The sequence below is a fragment of the Callithrix jacchus genome, chromosome 1 (assembly GCF_049354715.1).
Source record: "Callithrix jacchus isolate 240 chromosome 1, calJac240_pri, whole genome shotgun sequence".
Lineage (NCBI taxonomy): Eukaryota > Metazoa > Chordata > Mammalia > Primates > Cebidae > Callithrix > Callithrix jacchus.
Window position 1 is genome coordinate 16,401,393 of NC_133502.1, and position 9,403 is coordinate 16,410,795.

General features: G+C 42.4%; 1 pseudogene; it reads right to left on the reverse strand.

Annotated features, from left to right (window-relative positions):
* Positions 1–433: 433 nt before the first annotated feature.
* On the reverse strand, positions 434–2,471 carry LOC100410380 (ADP-ribosylation factor 4 pseudogene; annotated as a pseudogene).
* Between the last annotated feature and the right edge of the window lie 6,932 nt (positions 2,472–9,403).

The window sequence follows — 9,403 nt, forward strand, 5'->3', positions numbered from 1 at the left end:
CAAGGGAAGGAAATAAATACAAATGGAATGCTACATTAAAAATTAGCAAACGTCTCAGCAATAAGTGTATCAGTAAAGTAGCAAGGGGATAACTTTAAAACATTTATTTCTTTCAGGCTCAACAAACATGCAAAATGGATTATTTAGAGGTTTTGCTCTAGCTATGTCCAGGCAGTTAGGCTTATGGGAAGCAAAATTAAAAGTGCATTCTTCCCTCCCCAGGAGCATTTCTTTAAAACCAAGCACATTGCTAAATAGCAACATTATACTTGGCAACGAAATAAGTTTTTAATAATTGGCAACAAAATAAGTTTAATATTCTGCTCAAACCGGTCCCCGGTACTGTTTAATAACCAGGACACAAACTAATTTTGTTGTAACGAGCCTAGACCGATATTACCAAACATGTCCTTGGTTAGGTATCCAGTTTCCTTTAACATTTTGAAAGCTCCTTTGACAGTCGCTCAAGTCCCTTATACAGAACAGTTCCTTGTGTTACGCATGTGGCTTGAACAGACCATGTCCTGTTAGGAAGAGATCGAAGAGCTTTTGGCAAATCCTGCAGTTTTCAAAAAGCAGCATCACTGCCTCTCTCAACTGGTCTCCAGAAGCAGTCTGCAGCTCACCTGCTACCTCCTTAATTCTTTCACGACGATCGCTGTCTACCACAAAAAGAAGACGTTGGGTATTTCGGAAGTAATACTATCAGAGAGGGCTAATTCTGTCTTGACCCCCCATCCCATACTGTGAACCAAATGTTCGTATGGTCTACTGCTTCCACGTTTCAGCCAATGGTAGGAATAGTGGTGACTGTCTCCCCTGACATGCAGAGTGGTCATCTTGCCAGCAACATCTAATCCAGCCATCAAAATGTGCATCTGTTTCTTGCCAAAGAGAGAGAAGAAAGAGGAGATGGTGAGGCCCCTGGTGGCAGTGGCAGAAGGGGCTTGGGGCATCTCTGTTGTTTCTCCTTTCATCCCCCAGGCAAACTAAATGAGAGGGAAGAGAAAGAGCTCATTCTTTAAACTTCAGTCCTCGCAGTTTTCTTCCTCTGGAAATAAACATCATGACCTGGTTTTCAACCTTCCATAGTTCTTTTCATGCTTGAACAATAATATACACATATGTAGAGTTCTCAAGTTTTGTCCACTCTGAAATCACGTCTTCGTACTTATCTATATAACTCATATTAAGCTTATATTAACATTTTCCATCTTTTTCTAAGGTCTAAAGTAAGTTTCTCATGTTCAAAAGTTTGAGAGGGGTAACAAAACCATATGAGCCAAGTGTCTGTTAAAATAGTAGCTCTTGTGCTGGATGCAGTGGCTCACACCTGTAATCCCAGCACTTTGGGAGGCCCAGGAAGGTGGATCACTTGAGGTCAGGAGTTCGAGACCAGCCTGGCCAATATGGTGAAACAAACAAACAAACAAAATAGCCGGGCATGGTGGCAGGTGCTTATAATCCCAGCTACTCTGGAGGCTGAGGTAGGAGAATTGCTTGAACCTGGGAGGCAGAAGTTGCACTGAGCTGAGATTGCCCCACTGTACTCCAGCCTGGGTGACAGAGTGAGACTCTGTCCGCCCCTCTTCAAAAAAAAAAGCTCTTTAAAAGTTAAGCCTCACCTCTCATTGTTTTTTTCATGTGTTCATCTTAGATTGATTTTTGTAATCCTAACTTGCTTTTAGTTGTTTCAGTTTAAAGTGCCCCTAACATTTTCTGATATTTTAGTCTATTTCATACCTATAGTAAAATCTGTTTCGTTCCTAAGAATTATATATCAGCTTCTTTCTTTTTTGATAAGCATACTTTTTAGGAATTTACTATTGTAGAAGTCTTTCAAATAATAGGTTTTGTTGCTTTTTTAAAAATCATTCTTTTCATGATTTTTATCTTTTTTATTTAACCGGTTTCAGTTTTTACCTTTTCAAATCAATCTTCCTATTTCATTTTGCATCATCTTTATTCTAATTTCCTAATCTGAAAATCTTGGGGGCAAGCTAATGCAGTGGTTCTGTTCATAGACTCTGAACATGATCTGCTTTGGTTCAGAGCCTCATTTTGTCATTTACAAGCTGTGTGACTTTGGGCAAGTTATGTACACTCTCTGTGCCTGTTTCCTCACCTGTAAAATGGGTTGAAAAGATTAAATGAGTAAATATACATAAGCTATTAGAGCAGTGCCTGGCACGTAGTATCTACTTGATAAATATTTTTGGAAAGAAAACAAATGAACTCCTCTAAATAGTTAGCTCTAAGGATAGAACAATTTTGAATATGTTTTTAGCTGTGGTTTTGGTATGAAACCTTCTTTCAGTAGCTTGTAGATGTTTATTTCAGCTTTTGATATATTTCTTCCAATATTTTATTATAAAAAGTTTTCAACCCTATAGAAAAGCTGAAAGAATCATACAGGGAACTCAACCACTAAATTCTACAAGGAGCATTTTTGTACTTACCGAATCACTCATACGTCAAACAGTCCAGCTCTCAGCCCACTCTCCAGCTTGGTTTTTGGATGCATTGCCAGGTAAATTGTGAAGAGTTTTGACGTGCTTTCAATAAGGGGGTCAGCCAAGGGAGCATTTCTTAATTCTAGTAATTTAAGTTTTGAAATTATCTTTCTCATTGCTTATTTCCCTTTATTAGAGTATGAACCAAGAACATGGTTTCTAAAATTTCTGCCTTGGGGAAGTTTTCTTTGCACATGACCAATTTTTGTAACATGGTTACAAAAGAAGTATTTTGGAAACACAGCTCTTTATGTTTATTAAATTGTTCTTGTCAATTATATAATTCAAATTCCCTATATCATTGAGTTTTCTCTGCTTGGTTTGTCAAAGTTTGAAAGATGCACATTGAAATTTCCTTTTATAATGTTAAAAAAGTTTTTCTTGCAATTCCATAAGTATGTATTTCTCTTTGAAGTATTCTTCTCCACTATTCTATTATAGATGCCCTGACACACCGCCGTGGTCCATCTGGTGTAGCTGTAGATGGAAAGATTTATTGCTCATCCCCATTTCCTTTCCTCTTACCTTTTCCTGTCTTCAGGTGTCTGACCTGAGTCAATTGGTATTTGGTTCACTGTTTTCTATTTTCCCTGGCTAGCACCACTGATATGAAGATATCCTAAATCCTTGCCTATAGGCAGAGACTAAGGGATATCATGGCCTGATAGCAGGGATAAACCTCTAAACCTCTGATCTTTTCCATTAGGATTTTCATCTTACTGTGTTTTTGCTTTTGGTTATGAGCTCTTGGTCTTTTAGGTCATTAACTTGGTTCTCAGCCATGATCATCTTCTTTGTAAACTCACAACCAATTTTAAAAGAAAGATACCAAGTATCTTGGCATGAGCTGCCATAAAAAAATACCAGAGACTGCACGGCTTAAACAACAAAAATTTGTTTTCTCACAGTTCTAAAGGCTGGAAGTCCAAGATCGAGGTGCCAGTGTAGCCATTTCTGGTGAAGTCTCTCTTTTCTGGAAAGGCAGACAGAGACACATGGGGGAGGAGGAAGAGAAAGACAGCAAGGTCTCTGATGTCTCTTTTTGTAAGGGCGTTAATTCCATTATGAGGACTTCATCTAAATCTAATGATCTCCCAAGAACCCATTTCCAAACACCATCATATTGGGGATTAGTGCTTCGACATACAAATTTTGAGGGGACACAATTCAGTCCATAGCATCAAGTTTTTTAAATGTTTCTTCCTCCTAAACTTCCAGAACATATTTTGGGTGCTCTACTTAAATGTCCTTGGGAGTTCTCATTAGTTCTCTATTGAAAGTTATTGTCTGGGTCTTTCCTGATTTGTCCTTCAAAGGGCGCCTCCTTATTCAGCTGTTCCATATCTGTTCTTCCTCCTTGTGTCTTTCTCTCTCTTTCCCAGGGCACTCAGTTTTTTTTCAAACAGTTACAAGTGTGTATTTTTTAACCTGCTCACTTGGTTGTGGCTTTAGTCCTCACACTGGCCAGGATGCTGAGGCCTCCTGAGCAGTAGCAAGCTGGTGAGAAAACTGTGATGCTGTTCATTCCCCTTGAGTGGTGGGAATGATGGTCCTCTCCTGCCACAGACCTGCACAATTTTTTTTTTTGAGACAGAGTTTCACTCTTGTTACTCAGGCTGGAGTGCAGTGGTGCGATCTCAGCTCACTGCCACCTCCGCCTCCTGGGTTCAAGTGATTCTCCTGCCTCAGCCTCCTGAGTAGCTGGGATTATAGGCACTCACCACCATGCCAGGATAATTTTGTTTTTTTAGTAGAGATGGGGTTTCTCCATGTTGGTCAGGCTGGTCTTGAACTCCCGACCTTAGGTGATCTGCCTGCCTCAGCCTCCCAAAGTGCTGGGATTACAGGCGTGAGTCACTGTGCCCAGCCTAGACCTGCACAATATAACTCAGCCCTCCTGGGTTCGACAGGAATGGGCAGGCCCTTCCAGAGCCACGTGGGCCACAGGTGGGCAGAGGAAGAACTTTCCTGAAAACAATCACAGGCTCTGCTGCCTGAGGTCTTCAGCATTCCGGGTATGCCCAGGGCCTCAGCTGATGCATGCTCTTGTCTTTAGCCATAAGCTCCTTATTCCCAGGTGCCAACCAGAAGAGAGTCTACATCTGCCCTCTCCTTTAGAGGTGCTGTGAGACCTGCGGCCTCAAATGCACCCTCCAGACCCTGCCAGCCTGACTGGTGCTGGGTTTTAAGTGACAGAGAAGGGATCTGAGACATGCGCTCCTACCACCATCTTACCCCAATTTTCTCAAGACCATGCTGTTAGCCTAATGGGTATTCTATGGCTAATAGGCTAACTGAGTGTTGAGTGTGTTGTGTGTTACTCTTCTGTCATGTTTGGCTGTGGAATGCTCTACCTCCTATCAGTAGAGTTAGAAGAAGTATGGGATTGGGGTGAGGGAGGCATCCTGAAAGCTGCAGACAGAATCAAGGTCACTTGCATTCTTAAAATTCAAGGCCTTTGGGGATACAGAGGTTCTCTGAACTAGGAGTAGAAGGATATTGAAGAAAACACTTGAGAATACTTACAAGAATCAACCAAGATGCTTTTTAGAAAGTATCTGGGATGCCAGGAATATTTCTGGACCAAGGAAGAAAGGGGTGTGGCAGCCATGGGTAGTCCAGCGATTGGCTCAGCCAATGTGGGTGTGGGAAGAGCAGTCGGGATAGCACCAGTCCCCGGACACATGGGAGATGCAGGAAATGACTCCTTCCATGGGAGGCGGCCCAGGCCTGGGACAGTAGGTGACCCTGGGAGGGATTAGCTTTCCTTCCTGGGTAGTGTGCAGACAGCACATGCTCAAAGGCAAATGGTGGAGGGGGCAGGTGGGGCTAAAATCCTGAGAATGGGGTGGCATTTCTAGTTTGTTCACTCAGAGACTAACATTTTGTAAGTGTCACAAATGTGACATAACGCTGGCAGTGACCCACTGCGGCAGTCTTGGATAAAATGAGATAATAAAACTAAAGGTTATTTCGTGGCATCAAAAATAAGTGCATATGAGGTAGGAGATGGGACTTGACTCTGGACCAAATTGAAGACTGGCTGACATGCCCACCAGCACCACGACAATTTACCCATTCCCTAGTAATAATATGAAGGTTATTGTTATTCGAGTCCAATAATACCAAATATTAAACACATTTCATAAAGAGATCTTCCAAATAGGCTTTGTGTGAGCAACATGGCTGTTTATTCACCTGGATGCTGGTTGGCTGAGGCTGAAAAGGGTGTCAGCAAAGGGCGTCAGCAAAGCGGTTGGTTTTATAGGTTTGGGGTGGGCAGTGGTGTTACAGAGTAAGATCAGTTACAGTGGTGGGGATAGGGGCAACAAGTACACATTACAATAAGTTCAGTTACAGTGGCAGGTGGGGTAAGGTGGAAGAGTAGTTAAGATGGTAGGGTGGGGCGGAGGGATATTCGTAGTGCAAGAACAGTTAAGATGGTGGGGTGAGGAGTGTTCACATTATCATAATAGTTAAGATGGCAGGGTAGGGAGAGAAGCTCAGTGTCGGGGGAGCTCTACCGGGCAATCAGGGATAATGGCAAATGCAGGTGCGGGGTGGGAAGCAATCAGCCGAGGCAGGCAGGACTTCAGACCTTCTGGGTCCAGGCTTGCACATGGAGGTCTGACAATTACCACCCTTTTCCTAGAAATTTCTGAATAACCTGTCCCTTAATTTGCATGTAATTCTAAGTGGGTATGGATGTGACCTCAGACCTCGCCCTGAGTTGCTACCCTGGATGCCTATGGGGTAGCCCCATGCTGCAGGAGCAGTCCCTGAGTGTGACACTGCCACCCCAGCAGGGCTGTTTTCTTCCACCACCAGCTCACCCTCGAATTCCTTCTTGGCGGGAGCCAAGAACCTTCTGGGTAGAGCTCTGATTTTGAGGCTCCCTGCCCTCTCACAGTTAGGCAGAGTTATGTAATGAGATTTATTACCTGTTACGTGGTCTTGGAAAAGAATGGTGAAAGATTTCAGAAAGTACCTCATAAGTTAATATAGTGTCTTACAAAAAGAAAGTACCTCCCACTTCTGTGCACATAAGACTTCACTGACACAGGCACTTCTTGTCTATGTACACATGACAGTGATAGTAGGTACTCAGCAAATACTTACCGAACACACTCATGCAAGAAGACATAAATGAGTGCCGATAAAACTGTGAGCTCTTTTTTTTTTTTTTTTTTTTTTAGACAGAGTCTTGCTCTTTCAGCCAGGCTGGAGTATAGTAGCTCGATCTCGGCTCACTATAATCCCAGTCCCCCAGGTTCAAGCAATTCTCCTGCTTCAGCCTCCCTAATAGCTAGGATTACAGGCACACGCTGCCACACCCAGCAAATTTTTGTATTTTTAGTAGAGACGGGTTTTACCATGTTGGCCAGGCTGATCTTGAACTCCTGACCTTAGGTGATCCACTTGCCTTGGCCTCCCGAAGTGCTGAGATTACAAGTGTGAGCCACTGTGCCTGGCCCCCTGAACTCTTTCTGTTTGGATTATTCAGTGTCCTGGGGCCTCTGTCACTTCTGCTCACCTAATCTCCATGCCAAAATAACAATTCTTGCTCACTATTCCCATTGTAGAAGAAGGATCCCCATGGTAGATGTCTGAGTAGCTTCAAAGGCAAAAGCTTTGGCAAGGGAGCTATGTTACAGCAATGGACCATGTGGTGTTCAAGGCTGGGGGCATTTTATTGATGGGAAGGGAAACTATAAAACGTTCACTTTTTGTTAAAAATGTATACCCTAAATAGCTAGAAAAAAAATTGTGATTCAAATTATGCCTTGCATATCTCTGCAGTTTCCAAATGTGTTATAATTGAATTGGAGGAATTACTGAGAACAGATGCTAACAGAAACACTGCACATACCCTACAGTGAGAAAAATGACACACTTCACTCCACTTGCCCAAAATCCATTTAAGTTTTTACTTGCTTTAATTGCTGCATATTTCTAGTGCAATATCATGGAGGTTTACAGAAAGAGCTGGTGGAAAACAGTAGGTTTTGTAAAGGGCTTCAGGGTTTCCGTGAGTGATCAATAGTAGCCACACCCACGGGCCAGTGACTATCCAACAGGGATGTGCTTTTCACTGCATTTCTTTTAATAGAAAAATGTTATCGCTTACATATCTCATCATTATTTACATTCTAATCACCCTCCAGTGATGAATTCTGAAGGCAAGCGTTTTCCATTAGCCGGTTTGCCATGGCAACTGGAGTTGGGGAATGCCCTGCTCTGCCGGCTCCACCACTGGGCCTGGAGCAGGGCTCTTTCTTCGTTAGCTGTCATTGACCTCCTGCTAGGAGACTCATCTTCTGATGTGCACTTGGTGGCAAATGGGACCAGAAAACCCCTACAAATTCTCATTTGGAAAGAAGAAAGGATAGTTTGTCTCCAGTCATTGGAAGTACAATTAGATGTTGATAGACACAGACAAGGCTGGAAAAGCAGGGCCTTAATAAAAAGCTATAAATTCTTGTTTCATCTAGTCCAAGAAGGCTAAGTGGAGTCTCTCACTGTTGACCCGACGGAGCTTCCATTAGCATGGCAATTCTTTTTTTTCTGAGACAAAGTTTTGCTCTTGTTACCCAGGCTGGAGTGCAATGGCGCGATCTTGGCTCACCGCAACCTCCGCCTCCTGGGTTCAGGCAATTCTCCTGCCTCAGCCTCCTGAGTAGCTGGGATTACAGGCATGCGCCACCATGCCCAGCTAATTTTTTTAATTTTTTTAGTAGAGACGGGGTTTCACCATGTTGACTAGGATGGTCTCGATCTCTTGACCTCGTGATCCACCTGCCTCGGCCTCCCAAAGTGCTGGGATTACAGGCTTGAGCCACCGCGCCCAGCCAGCATGGCAATTCTTAAGTCACCACATCTTTTGATCTTTTAAAAAGGGTTCTGAGTTTTCAACCAGTTGTCAGGAATGACTGAAATTATTGGTAAAAAAAAATAAAAAATAAAAATCCGGCTTTCATAACTTCCTTGGTAGTTGCAGACAAAGAAAAGGTTTTCAGGAATTCATGACGACAGTATAATTTAATACATTTTACATATGTTTTGGAGAAAGTATACAACTACTGAAGAACAAGTGAGTAGTGAAGCAGGTTTTACGTCAGTCCCAGGGCCGGTGTGATTTATTCATGACTACATTCACCCTTAGGTATGCAACAAAGAGTGTCTATTGGTTGTGGACGGTCATGTCTATTATCTGATGTAAAACTTACCTTCAGGAGATTTTTAATAAAAAGGAGAAGATAGGGCCATACAAATGGCAAAAAAACAGGGAACATGTATAAACATATGCAGATACATATATGTACACACAGAAATGGTGGTAAAAATATCCATCTGTTACAAACAGCACACAAGTAATGGGTCTGAGTGGAGTTCGAAAGGAGTCATTTAATAAAATGCCATGGAGAAGGTAGTCCTTTATCTTAATGATGACAGATGTAAACATACATACAAAGTTTAAATCTCATAAATATATAAAAGATAAAGTGACAGTTTTGCATATTACCAGCCCATACAGTAGTGATCTGCAGAGAGCCTCACCTTTTTAATACATATCTAATTATGTTACCAGAAAGGGGTCCTGATCCAGACCCCAAGAGAGGGTTCTTGGATCCCATGCAAGAAGGAATTTGAGATGAATCTAAAGTGAGAGCAAGTTTATTAAGAAAGTAGGGGAATAAAAGAATGGCTACTCCATAGGCAGAGAAGTGGCATGGGCTGCTCAACTGAGTATACTTATAGTTATTTCTTGATTATATGCCAAACGAAGGGCGGATTTTGGTGAGTTTTCTGGGAAAGGGGTGGGCAATTCCTGGAGCTGAGGGTTCTTCCCCTTTCTAGACCATATTAGGTAACTTCCTGATGTTGCCATG